The sequence below is a fragment of the Ylistrum balloti genome, unplaced genomic scaffold (assembly GCF_031769215.1).
Source record: "Ylistrum balloti isolate Yb309-2 unplaced genomic scaffold, AGI_CSIRO_Ybal_v1 Utg369568, whole genome shotgun sequence".
Taxonomy (NCBI): domain Eukaryota; kingdom Metazoa; phylum Mollusca; class Bivalvia; order Pectinida; family Pectinidae; genus Ylistrum; species Ylistrum balloti.
In genome coordinates, this window is record NW_026781865.1 from 1,063,799 (window position 1) to 1,084,740 (window position 20,942).

General features: G+C 38.9%; 1 protein-coding gene across 1 annotated transcript in view; it reads left to right on the top strand.

Moving 5' to 3' along the window:
- Positions 1–3,263: 3,263 nt before the first annotated feature.
- Positions 3,264–20,942, top strand: part of LOC132561955 (protein cycle-like) — a 97,897-nt gene continuing 80,218 nt past the window's right edge. Inside the window, exon 1 of the mRNA XM_060226712.1 lies at positions 3,264–3,341. The gene's annotated coding sequence lies outside the window, so the exon portion shown is untranslated. The remainder of the gene's footprint in view (positions 3,342–20,942) is intronic.

Below are 20,942 nucleotides of genomic sequence, written 5' to 3' on the forward strand. Positions count from 1 at the left end.
GTTTGGTAGGACACTACTATAAAATAATTGTTGTGAATTTGTTTTTGAGAATACGCTTTTTTATTGTTTGTTTATTTACATGTATTGATTTTTCAAACAAAAGAATTTTTTGTGTATTTCGTAAATCATGGATGTACGATGTGTTGTACCCGCAAGAAAGAAAAGAAACCACTGATATTGAAATGAAATTATTATGATTTCACTAGAGCTGCTGTATAGCCCAAAGTCCGATACTGACCGCGGGTAATATTTGATGATGTGTGTGTGTGTGTGTGTGTGTGTGTGTGTGTGTGTGTGTGTGTGTGTGTGTGTGAGAGAGAGAGAGAGAGAGAGAGAGAGAGAGAGAGAGAGAGAGAGAGAGAGAGAGAGAGAGTGTGTGTGTGTGTGTGTGTGTGTGTGTGTGTGTGAGAGAGAGAGAGAGAGAGAGAGAGAGAGAGAGAGAGAGAGAGAGAGAGAGAGTGAGAGAGAGAGAGAGAGAGAGAGAGAGAGAGAGAGAGAGAGAGTGTGTGTGTGTGTGTGTGTGTGTGTGTGTGTAACATACGTCTCTGGTACCACTGGATATACAGAATGATTATACAAAGGACACGTAAGTGAATATCATCATCTAATACAAATTTGTAAAGTAACATATAGTTGGGAAGTATTTGGATAGTTTGGAAGTAACAAATGATAGTTTGGTAGTAACAAATGATATTTGGGAAGTAACAAATGATAGTTGGGAAGTAACAAATGATAGTTTGGTAGTAACAAATGATAGTTTGGTAGTAACAAATGATATTTGGGGAGTAACAAATGATAGTTTGGTAGTAACAAATGATATTTGGGAAGTAACAAATGATATTTGGGAAGTAACAAATGATAGTTTGGTAGTAACAAATGATATTTGGAAACTAACAAATGATAGTTGGGAAGTAACAAATGATAGTTTGGTAGTAACAAATGATATTTGGAAACTAACAAATGATAGTTGGGAAGTAACATCAGATAGTTGGGAAGTAACAAATGATAGTTAGGAAGTAACAGATGACAGTTGCGAAGTAACATATTATATTTGGGATGTAAAAATTGATAGTTGGGAAGTAACAAATCATATTTGGAAACTAACAAATGACAGTTAGGAAGTAACAAAAGATAGTTGGGAAGTAACAAATGATAGTTGGGAAGTAACATATTATATTTAGGAAGTAACAAATGATAGTTGGGAAGTAACAAATGATAGTTGGAAAGTAACATATTATATTTAGGAAGTAACAAATGATAGTTGTGAAGTAACAAATCATATTTGGAAACTAACAAATGACAGTTAGGAAGTAACATGTTATATTTTGGAAGTAACAAATGATAGTTTGGAAGTAACAAATGATAGTTGGGAAGTAACAAATGATAGTTGGGAAGTAACAAATGATAGTTAGGAAGTAACAGATGACAGTTGCGAAGTAACATATTATATTCGGGATGTAAAAATTGATAGTTGGGAAGTAACAAATCATATTTGGAAACTAACAAATGACAGTTAGGAAGTAACAAAAGATAGTTGGGAAGTAACAAATGATAGTTGGGAAGTAACATATTATATTTAGGAAGTAACAAATGATAGTTGGGAAGTAACAAATGATAGTTGGAAAGTAACATATTATATTTAGGAAGTAACAAATGATAGTTGTGAAGTAACAAATCATATTTGGAAACTAACAAATGACAGTTAGGAAGTAACATGTTATATTTTGGAAGTAACAAATGATAGTTGGGAAGTTACAATTGATAGTTGGAAAGTAACAAATTGTTTTTGGAAAGTACGCGAAAATTCATTAGTTTATTATTTGTAAAGTAATAAAATATATTTCCCTATACTACTGAGCAAGTGCTCGCTTGATCGAAAATTAAAGGGCACAATATGAGACACCTAATTGATGATTTTTTTAATCACATTTGTTTTCTCGTGGAAGAAAAAGTTCAATCCTATTTTCAGGTTCATTAGTCCCTGTGTATTGCGGCTTGTGTAGCCTCTTGACCTTAACATCGTCATCATAGCTGGCGGTTGTCAAAATGGAAAGTAATCGATTTTTGTCCTGTTGTCACTACGTGTACTTTGGAAGGCATGTATGACTTCAAGAATAAAATATATTAGAACTAGACAGCAACGTAGCTCACTCTAACGCTCCGTTTGAATTGATAGGTACAGGACAATAAACAAAATAACACATATAAGCACATCTTCAGCTAAGATTTTGCTAATGACGACTTTTGTGAGGTTGGCAGACCACAGAGTTAATGTATATGTACATACACATCAAGTTTGCTTTCTCTGCCAAAATATTACAGTATTGCATATTCCAGATGATCCTGTTTTTTAATTACTTATAATGTGTATATTCATATATATTCGTCGTCGTCATCATCATCATCATCATCATCATCATCATCATCATCATCATCATCGTCGTCGTCGTCATCATCATCATCGTCGTCATCGTCATCATCATCATCATCATCATCATCATCATCATCATCATCATCATCATCATCATCATCATCATCATCGTCGTCGTCGTCGTCGTCGTCGTCGTCACCATCAAGCAGACGTTATAGTATATAAGTATATATATATTGATTTAGAAACAACCTCGTGGTTTATTTCAATCATCATAATATCAGTTAAAGCTTGAAGTATAGTGGTCGCATTTCAAATCCTGTTCCCCATTTTCAACTATAAAGAAGATGTGATCCAAAAGCTGAAATCTAATTAACAGTTAAGTGCCAGCTGTAAATTGGTAAGGGAAATAGATTAAGGTATATACTAGCAATATGTTTGTAACAATATAACATATGGAGAATTATATTAACTATGTTTAGTAATCAAAGGCTATAGTCTGTTAATAGAACAATAGAAAATATATTTAATCTCTAAATATCATTTTAATGTCATCACATTAGGAAAACCGCCAGTGACAAATGCATTCAATTCCTTCTTAGAGATCTCTAAATTATTTCGGAAGAACAAGAAGAGTTACGAAAAATTACGACTGTAGTTATTTGTTACCGCGATTTCAGAATTGGTGTTCTTCCATGTCAGTCACACTCGTAGCATAAGCAAGACACGGTGTAGTGTACAGCCGATAATTTCCCCCTTTTGGAGCCTCGTAGCTGAGATATGCGTGCGAATTAAGGGAGGCAACTCTAACGACATATTTCAGGGTCAAGGTAAGATGTATACGCCAAACCGGCCCTCAGTATGTTTCTGACCTAAATAGCTGCCGTGTGGCCTCTCTTCATCCAGGATTTGCAAAATGGCAGCATTTTCATTCGGACTCTACACGATGTTTCATTTAAAACGTCATGAGGTAAGTGGTTATTTATATTTTTGAACGTAGGAGGAAGTGAGTGTTGAATTTCTCAAAGCTGTCGTCTGCCGAGCTTCTGTGTTTACAAGAGACATGCTATCGCAAGTGGTCAGTTGTCCGTTGACATTGAGAGTTCAGGACACTCAGCAACAAGATAACGTACAACTGGTCAAGTGAACATTGACCATATATGCAAAGTACTTGTGTGGAAAGGCAAGTAAACGTATATACTCTTGTTATTAAGTCTACCCTAGCAAGCCGTTTTCTGACATGGAGACCACTCCAGCGCTTGTTAAGTTTGCTTCACACTTTGTTGACATGCAGTTTGTATTTCCATGTGACACTGACGCTGAGTTTTAAATAATCTATCATTAGACCTTTTTATTAAAACAATATATTTCAGATGGAAACGCAAGTTTAAAACACCTTTGTGGATTTAGACTCGTTACGTAACTTGGTTTGTTGTATTAGCATGTAATTTTCGAAGAGAGTGCGGACTTTTCCGGAATACGTCAGTCATTTTATTCAGGTTTGTAATTACTTTAATTATTACTCTCTAAACGAAATCTAGGATTTTTAGGTTTCACTTAAGTTTTAGAACAAGGATCATACTGTTGTGGGATCTATGTATCGTGAAAAATATAGTGTTCATGAAATTTATTTTTTAAATTCACAAATTCAAGTTATTTTTTTTGTGCTTAGAAGTTATCCTTACCTTAGAGTTCAAGAAGCATTTTAGTAAATTAATTAGACCCACTGTTTTATCTTGAATATTTGTCAATGACTTAAATTTGTATTGTTTAATCATAGGAGAGACATGTCGCAAACATTCCAGCTATATTAACATCACACAAATAGTTGTGTTATTTTTCAACATTAGGTTAAACACCAAAGATATAATTGTAAATATAAACAGGAGTTGGAGCATATACCCAAACACCCTATTAAGATATCAAATATTAGTAACATTTTCATGATAGTGTTGATAATATATGAACTTATTCAACACAAAATCCACAAAAGACTTGGTTAAAATCATTGAAGAAATGCACAAGATAAATTCATTCATTTTTTTTAATTGATTCACCCCCAAAATCAAGAATCAGCATGTGTTTATGTGAGAGAAAAAATGTGGACCAATATTTTTGGTTTGTATTGTCATTTGTTTGTATGTCAAATTAACTTGTGAATAAGTAATAGTTCTCATTCAATTAAGATATGAATAAGAAACTAATTGAAGCATGCAAACATTTCTGGGACTGGCCTTTATTTTGACAGTTTTCATGCACAGCAAGGTCAGCTGTTCAGTTGTCTACGTGAATTCAGCTTACTATAGCATTGTTCAAAGGCTTCAATTAGTAGAAGTGAAAGTGCCAACATCCCATAGTTATTATTCATCGGGAGTGGACAAGTTGGCTGTTTTATGAAATGAGAATTGAATTGAGTATCGGTCAGCCATGAAAACAGGTTATTTTGCCCAGAGTACTGTACCCATCATTGTGGTTTTTGTTCAAAAAGATCTCAAAAATAATTCTGATCAATATAAATAAAAATTTTAAAAAATATAATATGATTATGTTGATATCCCATGTCTTCTAAAGATTATCATTGTTTTTCTGCAACATATCAGACAGTGGGTGGTACTTGATATGGTGGTCTAGACATAACTTGAATGGAAGTTGTTTAATTTACTTATGCATAAGCTTGGAATTTCTCTCTGAAAACAAAAAATGAAGCAGATATTGTATTTTACTATTTGATGGTTGTCGTCTGAAAAAACGCTTACATGACCATGATGATCAAAATGCTGCTGGATGTTTTATTTTTGTGACCATCCATTAAATCAACTTGTCTTTAGTTTTCCTGTATAATTTAAAGATAAATGAAGGCTTGATAGTCAATTAAAGTACTGTGCATATTCCCTTAATTGTTGTTACAGTTTTAAGGTAAACCCATAATAGTTCTGCTGTTATAAAGTATTTTAAGAATAACAACTAGTGATTAATCTGGATTTTATAGATCATAGATGTAAGTATGGTTATATTTGTCTGACAAATTGTCACAAAATTTGCATGTGCATTATGGTACCTGAAAAATCATGAAAATTGGATACATCACGATAATGGGTCCCCAATCAATAAGCACTTTTACCAGAATATTTTATTTAGTCACATGTTGGGAACATGGTCCATTCCCCTTAGCTACTGGTTTTCTCTTTGCCAAATAACCAATTTTTTTTAAAAGAACATTTTCTCTGTAGCCTTGTCAAGGCAGCCTTTGCGTATTGTATGACAGAGTTTTGGGCGTGCATTATGCATCTATAGTACTGCATGTAGAGGGAATTAAATGTCACAGTAGCGCATGTCAGTTAGATTAGAGTATCCTGATTCATACTTCTTATGATGTGAAAATCCTGACTTGCATAGTAATGCTCTTTAAAGTATCGAAAAAGGTTACTGACCTTACAATTTTAAACCAAATAGATTTGTAGAAATGTCCGCTAATTACATTTTAAGGTCTCCAGAGCAAAGCTCAGTGACTTCTTCTGATCGTCATCTTCCATTGTCTTTAGCTCTTAACATATTCCCAATTTTGACTTCTGCTGAAAAACCACACAATGTCAATAAAATTTTGCAGAAAGAATCAATGGCTGATGACAGTCTAAAGTTTTAAATTGTATGAGTTTCACTTTCCAAGGACCTGAACGGTAGGACCAAAAGATGGAATTTTAGAAAGACAATACCTTCATAATTTTAGAAAGAAAATACCTTCGTTTCAAGACAAGATACTGAAGAATCGATGATGGAAAAGTCCCAAATGCTTTAGTCAAAATAGTTAATTTCATAACCCCTGGGCCCCACCTTCCGTTCAGTTAGGCAGTTATGTACATTTCATTTCTATAGGAAATTTCTTTTGGGTAAATTTTTAGTGAGAAATAATATTCAATCTGGGTTAATTTCATAACCCCTGGGCCCCACTTTCTGTTCAGTTAGGCAGTTATGTACATTTCATTTCTATAGGAAATTTCTTTTTGGGTAAATTTTTAGTGAGAAATAATTCAATCTGGGTTAGATATTACTGAATGATTGTCCGCTGATAAGATAGCAAAAGTCCATAAAAGTAGTATGAAAGAATAAAAAGATACAGATCCCACTCCTAGGGTGTATAGGGTGGGGATCATGGGGGTGGGGGGGATCTTCTATCTTCTTAACCTCTCTCTAGGATATTTCTCCAAATTTTGTCCAAATTTATTTTCTCCAGGTAACTTTCCCTGTTTTGGTCTAGATAGGGATCAGTTTTACTGTAGGAAAGTCACACTTTGGGAATATTTTGATTAGTTTTAGTGAGAAATAGCATTAATTCTATTTCAGGAAATTTGCCTATGTTTAAGAAATCTTCTCTAGATTCTAGAAGTTTGTCAGCAACTTTGCCTTCATAATATTAGGACTCAGGTGACAGAGCAAGACTCACATAGGAGATGTTTTAAATTGCATTGTGGAATTTGCTTAGTGTTTCACATGACATAAAAGGAAATTAATTTTGATTTTAGATCTATTTGGTACATATTTGCTTCCTCATGTGACTCACAACTGTGTCACAATTAAATGGGTACATGATATTAATATAGCTCATTAATAAAGAGAAGGACACATATTGACCCTTGAGGTGACGGGATCTTGTTAGATATAATTGATGTGATGTAGAAATGTTTAGTTGTCTTATGTCCTACCTATATACATTACTGGAACTGCAAAACTGTCAGCTGATTCAAAATCAACAGGTCAAGAATGTTATGTAAGAAGCCAGGGGTCTCCTGGAATTGGTGTTTGGATATGGCTCAGTGGTATTATGGTTCCATTCCCCAGTTGGATGTAAAAAGGTCTGATCAGTGTGGTCACCTGCCTGACTACTGGGTTTTCACAGTTTCCTTCACAGTGTGACTGCTTACTGCTTCCATCTGGGTCATCAGGAGTGATTTACTGTATGTTTACAGCTTGTTTTGAAATTGTAGTTAGATAGATAAGATTTATAGTTTCCTTTAATTCTGAAACAACACTCTGATTTAGTCAATTTGCCTGTAACATTGTGTAGTTTCTTTTCATCCTGTGAAGCTGTCCTTTGACTTAATCATTCTGCTTACATCATCGTATAATGTCTTTTAATTATGAAGCAGTACTTAAATTTAATCTGCTGGTGACTTAAACATGTATACATTGGTTATACTAAGGTGATATACAGTGTACCAAATTCAGGGCCATCAGTCCCTTAATTACAGAGTTATTGCCCTTTGTTAAAACTTTTTGTCTGGAGCATGACTTTGCTTGCATGTAAACTAGGAAAACGAAACTTGGTGTATACATAAATCATACTATGAGAACATGTGTTATACCAAATTCAGCGCCTACAACCCCTTAATTACAGAGTTATGGCCTTTCTGTTACAAATGTCTTGCCCAGAGCATAACTTTTCTTGCATTTAAGCTAGGATTTAGCCCAGAGCATAACTTTTCTTGCATTTAAGCTAGGATTTATATAATGAAACTTGGTGTATACATTGATCATATGAAGACAATGTGCAGTGTACTAACCTGCAACCCCTTAATTACAGAATTATTTCCCTTTGGTAAAATTTTGTGTCCAATAAAGTCATTTTCATGATGCAGTCATCAGTTACACTGATATGTTTATTAATGTAAGGAAAATTCTAAAGATTTTCAAAGAATTACTGGGAATATATAATTGGTAGAGACCAGAAATGACTTGGAGATCCAAGAAACTTGGATTACAACTAGCAGGTATGAGATTCATATATTAGAGCATTTGGTATTCAATAATTAGAAAATGAAAATATCAGTGTAGTAGGTAGTAATAGATTCAAAGCTCCTAACAAACATAGATTTTTAAAATTGACAATACAGTAGTTCTCTAGTATACCGCCCCCTGTTGTATCACAAATCTCAAATAATGCCATGGCTTTGCTCAAAACATTTTCCCTACTTTTTAATACCCTGTTAATACCACCATCCTCCAATAATTTTCAAGGAAAAAAGTATCAAATCCCCCAACTTTGTCACTTTTGTTTACATTCCATTTGGTCTGAACTGTCAAACAAACAGTTGAGGAATTGATCATGCATATAATACACTTGTGAAGGTGCATGTAACAGATGCGTTTTCCTGAGTAAACATAGAACTTTAATAGTGCTCATGTAAAATGCACGTTGTGGTTATTTGGCATTTTGTAAGTCATTGCAATTTTAAAGATAACATGGGATTTTCTGAACTTCAATGATACCTTGCACCCGAATTTGAAAACCTCTTATAATTCATGAAGACTGGTAATTTTTGTGATAGGTAACTTTCTGTCACAGAAACAATCCTACCTTTAAATCTGTCTCATTCTCCAAAGTAAACGATATCGATGTGTTATTGACACTAGCATCGACAAAGCTTTATTTGTACATGTACATACCAGCAAAATTCATTTTATCTTAAAAAATAAAGTTGTGGAGATTTTTAATTTAGCCAGGAAAATTTCTCACTTGATATCTGGTCAGTGATTAAAGATCACAGACAAAAAGAGGATATCTGCTAGCTATATATAGGATCACATATGGAGTGAAAATGTCGGTACAACCGTTTGCTTGTTTTACAAAGCAAAGAAACAAATCAGAGAATGGAATGGAAAAGACAATGTGCTTCAATTATACCATTATGAAATCATATACCTCTACAATAACTAACTTTATATTAGAAGCCAATGAGAATAATCAATTAACCTTAATCAATCTTTCACATTTTGTACCACATATCTCTCTTAGTGTGAATTGAATTAGTCTTCGTTTTTTTTGAGGCAATTAGTTGATTAGATGGTGCAGCTGTCAGCTGTGAACTGACCTGAATTATACATATGTAGACTAAAGTCTTCTCATAATCAACACATTCCTGCAACAACACTTACCATCTATCATGAAATACAGTTAAGCATGTGTAATATGCTTTCAAAATTCTAATGGGTACAGCATCCATCTTTCTTTGAAAAAGCTTGTTTTCCAAGATAAGTAAAATCTGATTTTGCATAGCATCATTGATTGAAAAGATATAATCAATGCTCTAAATTTCAGGAAGGGAGGTAACCTTAGTATAGTTGTCAACCTCTGAAACTGCCAATGAGGATCTTGGCTCTGAAGTGAAAATTGTAATTGTGCTTAAAAAATCAGCATTTCCAAAACATAAAGATCTGTTGGGGAAAATATTGATTTTTGATTTGATTTTTGACCAGTTTTTTCTTCAGAAAAAGTCTGTTCGGTTAAAATTCTTCTGGACATGAGCTAATTAGAACATTTATGTAAGATAATGTTTGGTTATCTGAGTACAAAATATATGAATTATACATCTTTTATTGTGACAGCAAAAATATCAAGGTAATATTTAGTAGAGTCTAGCTTATCATACCTCCTTCTATATTGTTGCGCAACCTCAAACAATTTTGTATTTTGACCATTTTTGGAAGAATTATGCTCCTTTATTTAAATGGATTTCTTTTAAATGTTTATACACAAGTTTTTTGCTGTCAGCTCATAGGTAATGTTTACAATATGTGGTATAAATCTTGACTAAACAAGGGAGTATGATCTATACTTGTCACCCCTTAGGTGACAGCTCTAGTTTATCAACTGTTCAAACTAATGTAATCAGCAGCAAATCAATTTGCTCACTCCATTAATGTACAGTTTTATTGTTATTTGTTTGAAATAGAGATGGATGTGGCAGTTAAAAATTCAAATCCTGAAAAATGTTAACTAATGCTTGTATATATTATATATACCATTAAAATATCTATTTGTTCTTAACTGTTGTCGCTGTTAGCAAGAACGTTCCTACAACCTTTTACAGACTTAATTATGATATCAAATACTATGTTTTTTGTCGTAAGCTGCGGGGTCTGGTTGATGCCATGTAGGCATTTAGATATGAGATAAAGTTATTAAGGGTCATGTGTTTAAACGATAATTTAATTCATCGTCCAGAATGTGTATGAGTTATTCCTGGTGTCAACATTAATTTCTAATTAAAATTTTACAAATTCAATAAGTCATTTCTAGAATACCAAACATCTGTGTCTTACATCAACAAGGGTATTATCTCTGTACTAAACAGTAGACTGTACATGTATACAAATATACATCTTAGATGATATTGATCAGTATATCAAATACATGATCAGGGTTAGAGACAACTACAGCTAGGGCTGCTCGAGTACTATCAGGAGCTTATAAACATGTAACATACTACCTGTATATGATTATAGGTCATCTGACCTAAAGTCATTCTGTTTCATCCATGATCATATCCATATGACATATATAAATCTTTTTGAAGTTTTTCTTTTGGGATTCAGCTGAAACTTGCCTGTAAGGATTCTTTGCAACTGGTGCTCCTGACAAAGTGTTGTTATCTTTTGGTCAGTTTGAAATCCAGTATGGCTGCAAACTTGAAAAATAAAAAAATAAAAAATGTCCACTGATTCAAATGGTGCCATTGAGCTGAAAATTGATTAAATGGTTTGATAAAGGAAGATGAAAAAGTGACACAAGATATATTCGGCCTTCTTGACACCTATTTCAAACCAGTTCCATCAGCGGAATTTTGCTGATCCAGAGATAGTCCAATCTATCCCTGATTTCATTGCAGTACCCTATATAATTTTGTTTATGCCATTTCAAGATTCTTGAAAAAAGCATTTTTGTCAAATTAGAAATTATTCCATTATTTTTAATTTTGGTTGTTTTATCAGTATTTTGAATATACTAGTTTGTTTATCTGTAAAACTATACATCGCAGAAGAGTAATTGTTTGTAAACAGTCAGTAACCGTCATGTTTACATTTTGTACTTTTGCTTTTCAACTACTGATGTGTTCTAGAGATACATGTTTATATTGCCACGATAGTGAAAATGATGGTAATTTGGTTACAGTATTGTCATATGTTTTCCTATAAAGCGTTTGTGTTTTTGTTAATGCTGAAAGATGGCATACAAAATAGTCTACATGTGTTTTCTTTGTTGGTATTGTCAGGGATGCTGCTATAATTTTGCTCAACATCAATCTTTGACCATGATCATGGGGTAAACTTTTGGTACTCCAATTGAGCTGTTTACAAAGGTGTATCATGGCTCCTAAAGAATAACACCTCATGTAGAGATTAGAGATAATTCTGACTAATGTTGGAAATTCAATATTGCTGCCATCTTGAAGAACACATTACAAACTTCTTTTTAAGCTCAACTGGTGCCTTTGAGATGAAAGCTGATCCAGATGCTGGAAGAAAAAGAAACAAGCAAATAGTTTTTGTTTGGCCTCTTCAAATGCTTAATATGGTGGCAATTTGGTAACATTATCGTGCAATCATAGTTTCCCAGAGTAACATTTATTTCAAACTTCTTTTTAAGTTCCACTAGTGGGATTCAGCTGAAACTTGCCTGAAATGACCCAATTTGGCCATCATGAAAGATTGTACAAAAGACTTACAAGTGGATAGCACCTTTTAATACAAATTAAGACTGCATATTACAGCTGCTTTGTCCTTTTAGGATTTCAGTGATTGTATGATTAGGGTAAAAGTTTAGGATTTGGGAATTGAAGACCTGATAGTAATACTATTGAGACATAGATCAGATCATAAGTCAATGTGAATTGGCACAGATAGTATTATTAAATATGTACAGGCATATAGATCTGCCAAATATGCTGCAACACTGGATTGAATTCATGACAGTATCGCTTCATGTAATTGATTACTTGAGGCTAACAATATCATTATTGTTACTTACCACAACTGTTTGGAAAATTATGAATTTAAACTTATGTTGATTACAAATGCTTGGTATCATTTTCATAGACTGAGTTTAAAAGAGATTATTTCAGTTAATGAAATTCTATTTTAGTAAACCAACCTACTTCATAATTTGAATTCTCATTAGAGATAGGTCCTACATTGGCTCTCTACAAGTCAGGCAAATTGGCCAACAGAAATATCCTTAAATACAAATACTGCTCTTGTAGATTTTAATACAAGATATACATCCTGTTTTAGAAGACAAAGACAATGCCATGATGTGTCAGAAAAAAATCGGAGCTTGAAAATACTGTAAGATAGTATACATGTACGGCTACATTTTTTGCCAGAGATTTTTCCTAGAACAGCAAGACTTGAGACTGATCAGGTTACGTGGAATCATATTACATGTGATCATTGTCAGGTCTCCGTTGGCACTCTTATGAGTTTGGGATTAATTGAGTCCCTGGCATACACCTTGAGTGCTCAATTATCTGAAAACCTAGAGAATACGTATTGGAATTGTGTAGGAGGTGCTTTGTCTTAGCCAGTGTTGGCTATTCCTAGAATTTGTCTTCACTGTCTGCCCTGATAACAAATTTTATATTGCATTGGATATACACAGAGGATTAAGAACATGCAGGCAAAAAGTGTACCGGTAAATACCTGAGCCTTGTTCTGGTCATAGCAACGACATGTATGTATACATACAAAAATCAGTATCAAAATTCTTTAAAATAGTTGTACAGTTTAAACAAGAATGTTTAAATTGATTTGATGGCATGTATAATATTAGTTGAAAATCTGTATAAAGTTACTATCAAATAAATGCTGATATAATAATAGTTAACTCATTTGGATCATTATAATTACACAGGATCCTCCAGGAATGTACTGATCTGAACTGTTTTAAGAAAAGACCAGAATAAAGAAGAATTCTTCTTTCAAGACAAAGGTCAAGGTGACCATTATAATTGTCAAACAATGATAAATATACTATTTCATTTCAGTAATAATTACCATAACTTTAGTATGCAATTACAGTACCTACACCCATCTTTGTATCCCAACAACAAAAGATTCAAAAGAAAAACAATCCCGCCCTCCCTACGATCCATGAGCCATCACGGCAGGAACGCAGAGTGATCTCCCTTCCTCTTACCTTTATGGCTGCCGACGAGTGCGGAGGTGTCTGAGCTAAGTGCTTTTCTTACTCCTTCTCTTCGTACTGCCATTGTCGTTTTAGTATATTGTTACTCTATTAGTAGTCTATAAACCCATCTCCCAACTTATATTGTGAAATTAAGTATTGTCATTTGTTTATTTTGACCGTATTTCCGGCCGTTTTTTTTTTTTTTCCTCCACGTATTCGAGTGCGTGACTACTTGTCTCGTTGCTCGGATTTGCGTGAAGTTGGAATTTGTTTTCTTGCTGCTTTGTCGGCCGTGTTGTACGGCCGTTTTATTTATGCAGTGCAATCTTGCTGCGTACGGTAGGCTTTGTGCTCTCGTTCGTAGTTTTTTGATTGTTCGAGAACTTCGTTTCCGGCCGTGTTTTTACTCCGCGTGTTCGAGTGAGTGACTACTTGTCTCGTCACTCGGATTTTCGTGAAGTTGAAATTGTTTTCTTGCTGCTTTGTCGGCCGTTTTGTACGACCGTTTTCTTTTTTTGCAGTACAATCTTGCTGCGTACGGTAGGTTTTATGATCTCGTTCGTAGTTTTTTGATTGTTAGAAAACTTTTTATCCTTGTTTTCATTGTTACAATTTTTTATTGTTTCGATGCTGGATAAAGGTGCCGGGTTTACGTCGGGGGTCAGCGCATGGATGTTCCTATTTCTATAGATAATGGGAACCCCATGATACCTGTCCCATTTGCCGACATTACAGCCAGACCTCACTATGTGAACTTTGTTTGCACATGGAGTCTGCTGCTTAGGCTCCCATGCCTTTCCAGCCTACTTTCCGCCGGAAGAGGGATTCGTCCTCTTCTTCCGGTAAGGGAAGTAAGCTTTTTAAGACCTCCCTCCTGAAGTTCTGAACCAGAGCGTTCCTGCTGGGGGTGCTCTCGTTCCACCGAGCTCCGCCCTTCAGCAGGGGGTGGCTCCCCCTGTCCAGGTGCGTCCTGGAGTAGGGGGGGGGCAGCCCGACCCTGACTCGGCGCAGTCAAGGGTCGAATTGGCCGGTAGCTCTCGATAGGCGGCGGTGTTACCGTCGGAAAGGGACTTCCGGTCGAGGTCTCTGATTCCTTCAGGGACCTCGGCACGCCAGGTGGCGTCGTTGGTGGGGGCCGCTTTGACTCCGGAACTGTGCCTTCGGGTATAGGTTCAGGGGCCACAGACTTTTTGTCAGGATTGTCTGTGGCTACGGGGATTAGTGACACTTGAGTTCACTAATCCTGGTGTCAGCGCGGGGTCTGTTTTCCCACCCTCACAGGCTTCTGGCTCTGGGACTTCCGTCCCAATCCAGATTTCCCAGTGCAGGGTTTCCCAGGGGGTTTTCCTCCAAGGGTTTGGGGCTTCAGGCCAGGAGTCCGGTTTCCGGTCTCCCTTTCCCCCGGGCTCAGGGAGTAGGGGTGCCTGCGGGCACTTATTCCTGGGTCGCCCAGGCCAACCTGCGGATGGTTTTGGGTACCAACAGTTACTCAGCAGTTACGGGCTTAGCCTGTACATGTCTGGGTTTCCACCTGGTGGGAGTGGCGGTTCATCCTGGTCCTTTGGACAGGATGTCCAGCCCCAGACTCAGGCAGGCCATCTTGGCCAGTTCTGGGGTCACTCCCGGCCCGCTGGACCGTTCCCATTCCCTCAGGGGTTTGGGTTTTTACCCCATGGGTCTTCACTCGTGGAACCCATAGGGGTTGGTCTCTCCTCTAGGAGATGTTATAGCAGTGCGGAATCCCCCCAATGTTCTGCTACTTCGGGGGCCTTGTTGGCCGGTCCTATAAAGGTTTGCCAGACCTTAAGGACTTCCGCCTCCAGCGCGGACCCGTCGGTCTCCTGTTCCCAGGGGTCGGCTTCGGGTCTCCGACCCAAGCCTACAGCTACAGCTGTTGGTCGCGCTGCGTCCAAATGCCATAAAGAGGAGTTCCCCTCTGCGGAGATGGCTCCTCTGGCAGCCCCTGTTCCTCCCAAGGGGACTTCGGTCTCTATTGAGGAGGAGATGGACATCGAGGGTGCGGGCTCGGCAGAGGAAGACGATGTCATTCATCTTTCTCCTGGGCCAAGAGGGTTCACAAGGGGAAGATGGCCCTGAGACTGCTGAAGCTGAGGCTCAGCATGTGCTTTCTGGGATGCGGGTCCTCCGGGCCAACATCTCCCGGATTCTCAGGGCGGAGGTTTGCCCACCGCCTCAGCATCGTCGGCGCCTGAATCCACCATCCTTCTGGGTTCCCTGGTGGCTCCTCGGGCTTCCGTTCGCTCAGATCGGTCTCTGCCAGAAGGCAATATCATGTCTTCGGTTCTGGCCACGGCCCGGGCTCCGGTTTTAGAGAAGGACTCCTTCTCTACCCGTGCTCTCGGGTTTGTCGGTCTGCAGCTCGGTGTTGGTGAATTGTCGGAGGCTTCAGCTTCCGACTATGCCACACATGATGGGCAGCTGGCCTCTCAACCAGCACAGCTGGAGTTGAGACAGCTGGCTGCCTGGCCCGGCAAATCAGTGGACCAGGTGGTGCTCGATCCCAAAGAGCACCACAGGATGGAGAGAATGTTGCACCTCTCCATCCAAGTTCTGTCATACATAGACTTCCTGACAGTTTGTCTATACAGGGTATCCGATTTGCCTGAGTGTCGGTTATCCGAGACAGAACGGCCGACATACAGGACACGGCAGCCTTGCAGGTTCTCTGCTCGTCAATGCCGTGTTGGCTAGGCAGTTTTCAGTTCTGAAATTCCGCCCAGTCCAGTAACCCTACCGTTTCCGCTTGTTGAATGCCCCCTTCTAGGGCTCTACCCTGTTCAGGGGAGCTCTTCCTTGGGTTCAGAAGGATATGAAGGAGGACTCGGTCGCCTCAGCACTTCTGGTGAAGAGGTTTCAGGCTGAGAAGGCCAGTGCCTCGCAGGGGTCAGTGCCTCCTAAGAAGCAGGCGAAGTCTTCGGCTGCTCAGTTTTCTGCACAGCCCAAGTCCCAACCTCACTTCAACGGCAACAAGGGGAAGGGTAGGAAGGGTAAGAAACCTCCTGGGGGCAAGAAGAAGGGTTCCTGACTATTTCTGCTTCTTGGCCGCTAAAGGCGAAGGGTATGGCCGGGTGGACGGTGGTTCTCCTTTCCCGGGCTCATGTCCTTCTCCTGCAGGCTCAGGCTCCGGGTGGGCAGACGATTCTCTGGTCTGGCAGGGGCTCGATCTGCCCCATCCGGAACTCCCTGTGGGCGGACGTCTCTCTGCTTTCCTTTCCTAGTGGCAGGATATTACAGAGGACGCTTGGGCTTTTGTCGGTGGTCAGGGAGGGTCTAGGTATTCCCCTTCTTCAGGATTCGTCCCTCGCCTCCTGGCCGTTTTTGTTTCTTTCCTCCTCCCGGGGATTCAGAAAGGGCACGGGTGCTCCAGGAGGAAGTAGGGACCATGCTGCCAAGGCAGAGATGCCCTTGGGGCTCACGACAGCTCCTTTGGTGTTCACCAAGTTGCTGCTGGTGTTTCCTTCACTCCTGCAGAATAGACGTCCACATCTATTTCGACGACTCCCTCATGCCTCTTTTGGTGTGGGAATCATTAGTGAAGGACACTCGTCTGGTCCTGAAACTCTTGCTCAGAGTCGGCTTCATTCCTTCCAGAGAGAAGTCAGAGGTTCCTTCATATTAGGACTTCTTCTTCCTGGGGAACCATTTTGACATGGTTCGGGGCTTAGCCCTTCCACCTCTGGAGAAGTTTGAGAAGGTCAGGGCTCTGGCTCTGACTTTCATCACTTGGTCGCTTGTCCAGGTACATTGGTTCCTCAGTTTTCTGGGGTATCTCAACTCCTTGGCATATGTGGTCCCCCTAGGGAGGATTCACATCGGACCTCTCCAGATGTTCCTCCTGTCTGACTGGGTTCCGTCATCCAGGAGGCCTGGATCCCGCTTACCCAGTCGGTCAGGGAGTTCTCTTGCTGGTGGACCATTCAGGAGAACGTTTTCCACGGGGTACCTCTGACCAAGCCTATCCCCTCTATGATCCTGTTCATGGACGCGTTCATGACAGGAATGTGAGCTTACCTCGATGGGGGAGTGGTCTGGCGAATAACTCTCAGAGCACATCAGTGTACTCGAGATGAGACTGTTCATTTGGCTCTGCAGTCCTTTAGGGGTATCCTGCAGTCCAAAGTGTGGCTACCGACAACAGTTGTCGCGTATCTGGAGAGACAGGGGCCACCAGGTCTCATGTCCTGTGTGCCCTTTCCATCCACATCCATCTTCTCTGCCAGGACATGCAGTTGACCATAGCGGTCAAGCATCTTTCTGGCAGGCTGAGTGTGTTGGTGGCCACTCTCCAGGCGCCACCAGCCGGTGTTGACGGAATGGCAGCTGTGTCCCTTGATTTTCAAGGGGAATTGTCAGGCGTGGGACAGACCTATTATAGACCTGTTTGCCACTTCCCTGAACAACCAGCTGCTAACCTTCGTCTCCCCGGTCCCAGACCGTAAGGCGTGGGCTGTGGACGCCCTTTCTCTGGAATAGGAAGGGACGTATGCATATGCATTCCCTCCCTTCAACCTGGTGGGCAGGGTTCTACAGAAGTTCTGGGAGCATCACTGCTCCTTACTTCTGAGAGCCCCTCTGTGGCCGAGGCAAGCTTGGTTTCAGGAGCTCTTGTCGTTTCTGGTGGAGGAGCCCTTGGCTCTCCCCACCAGACCGAATCTCCTTCGCCAGCCTTGGCCCAGAACGACACACTCTTGACCAGAGATCCTCCACCTTCACGCGCTGAGGCTATCTCTGGAAGCCACGCCAAGGCAGGCTTTTCTCAAGAGGTGTCAGATTGCATTGAGCAATCAATCAGGGCTTCCTCTTCTGCCGTCTACCAGTCACGTTGGATGATCTTCTGTGATTGGTGTGTCGGCAAGGAAGCTTATTCATTCGAAGCCTCTGCATTTGATTGCGGAATTCCTAATCTCTCTGTTTAGGTACCGCTATCTGCCACCTGGCACTATTGCTGGCTATCGTACAGCTATTGCCAGAGTTCTTGCTTGTTATGGCAGGAAGGAGATCGGTTAGTCCTCCTCTCTTTCTGCCCTAATCAGAGGCTTTGCTATGAATAGAGTTGTTTTTAGCGAAGAATCAGGTTCCGGGGTTCTCGCACGATCCCATCAGGATCCTGGCTGTGACTAGCTCGGAGGAGCGAGATAGGTTGCTTTGTCCTTGTCGGGCTCTTAGGTTTTATCTTGATAAAACCAGGGGGGGCGGGGCTCTCGATCCCGTCTGTTTTGCCCATTAAACAGGGGCAACGAGATATCTCCTCCCAGTCGGTTTCCAGGTGGGTTTGCCAGGTGATTTAGTATGCTTACGAGCATTTTGATGATCTGGCTCGGGCGAGAGTGAAAGCGCGGTCTCACGAGGTCAGGGCCCTTGCTTCATCGTGGGCCCTTCTCTCAATGAGTCCTCCTTTCAGGAGGTCATGTCTGCAGTATTCTGGCAGGGCAGGGATACCTTAACAGATTTTTATCTGTGATCCCTAGCTTCCCACTCAGAAGGCCTGTATTCATTGGGACCTTTGGTGGTGGCATAGTCAGTGGCTGGGCCTCCTCGTTAGCCCCGGGCCATGTCTTTCCGTACGGCGGCATGTGGGTACACCTGCTCTTTCACAGAGAGGTCCCTTCCTTCACTTTAGCACTCTGTTCTCCCTCCCTACTACTTTGGTTGTGCTGAAGGGGCTGCCTGGCTTCTAGTCACCACTACGGTAAGACGAATTCGCATACTAAAGTTATGGTAATTATTACTGAAATGAAATTGAGGTTTTTTAATGTAAAACCAATTTTCATGATGTAATACTTACCATAACTTTATGGAGTCCCACCCTATCCTCCCCTCTTCCTTATCTGCCTGGCTGCCCCTCTGTGGGGTTTACGCCATAAAGGTTATTAGAGGAAGGGAGATCACTCTGCGTTCCTGCCGTGATGGCTCATGGATCGTAGGGAGGGCGGGATTGTTTTTCTTTTGAATCTTTTGTTGTTGGGATACAAAGATGGGTGTAGGTACTGTAATTGCATACTAAAGTTATGGTAAGTATTACATCATGAAAATTGGTTTTACATTAAAAAACCTCAAATTTACATGAGTGTGAAAGCATTCACTTGAATATATATTGTGTATAGTGGTTGCCTTTTGGACACTTGGTTCCCTATAGTCATCATTGGGCATTGGCTGTTAATAACCATGCTGGGCTGATTAATTTCTTCACAAAAAAACCAACAACGCAGGTTTACTTCAGCAAAAATGAAAAATGGGTTTTGAAATGATTTCATGAAGGAGTGAATGCTGTTATTTTATAAAATAAGATAATTGAATTATAACCCACTCGTGTAAGCCCACCAGTTTGATGATGTATTACTGGTAAAAGTATGTTTTGTTTGCTGATTGTGTTGACATTTTAAACTTTAATTAGCAAAAGCTTCAGGTACTTGATCACGAGGAAGCATATATTTTGCCATAATCTTCACATCTTATTTCTTGAGGTGCATTAAATGATGTAAGATAATTAAATTCAATAGCACAAGTTGAGTACTCACATGATGTAGTATATGTTAGTGTGATGATAAGTAAAACTGTAATTTCATCAGCGTTCATGAGTGATCATATCATTTACAACAATGTTTTACCTGACATTGCTGAAATTATCAGAGTTGTTTGGTGCAAACCTTATATCATTATACATGTTAAATTTGATGGCAGATATTTAATCGAAAGCAACATCTGTATATCATAATTTTAAATACTATACATGGATTATCATTTCATACATTTTTCCATGGAAATATAGAACCATAATTATCAGTTTGATAAAATATTATGTCATCAGTGACTGCAGTGATGACATAAGAATTGTATATAACTTCTCCAGTGATGTCCAGTGGTGATATAATTTGGTAGTTTTGACAAGTCAGTTGTTGTTACAGTTGTGCTTTCTGAAAGTCACAGCTTTGTTTTTTTCTTGAATGTGTTCAGTGTGCATTCTGAGTTTCTCTAATTTGATATATAAAAGCAGTTTTGTACAGAATTCTGGATAAAAACTTAAAATGGTAGAATTCAACCATTTAAAATGCACAGCATCTGACTCATGGTCAGATGTAGCGTAAAACTATTTGATGTCAAGATCAATCTAACATCAAACCAAACATTTTTGAACATTCATAAGGTCTTTTTGTTATTGTTATCTTCTTATTATCATTATTCTTCTTTTGAAATTTATGGAGTTTAAATCTTTTAATCGGTAAGAGATAAGTTTATAATCTATTTAGTACTTTGTAGGTACATATCTGGAGATGTATGTGTAACATTTTTAAGTAGGTCTTGAATCCAATATGGCCGCAATGACGTCATCTGTAAAAAACGTTTAGAAAGTCATATCTCTAAAATCATTGATTGTAATGAGTTTATGTAATTAAATTATTTGTAGATAATTCCCATATGTAAGCTGTTGGTTCAAAGGTCACAAATTTTTTATTTTCTCATTTTTTTATATAGATCAATGCTAAATGTCATTAGACGTCATTTTGAAAATTTTCTTTGATCTTTTAAAATGCCAACATACTGGTAAAATTTATTTAGACCTATATCAATTTCTGATATTTCAAGTAATTG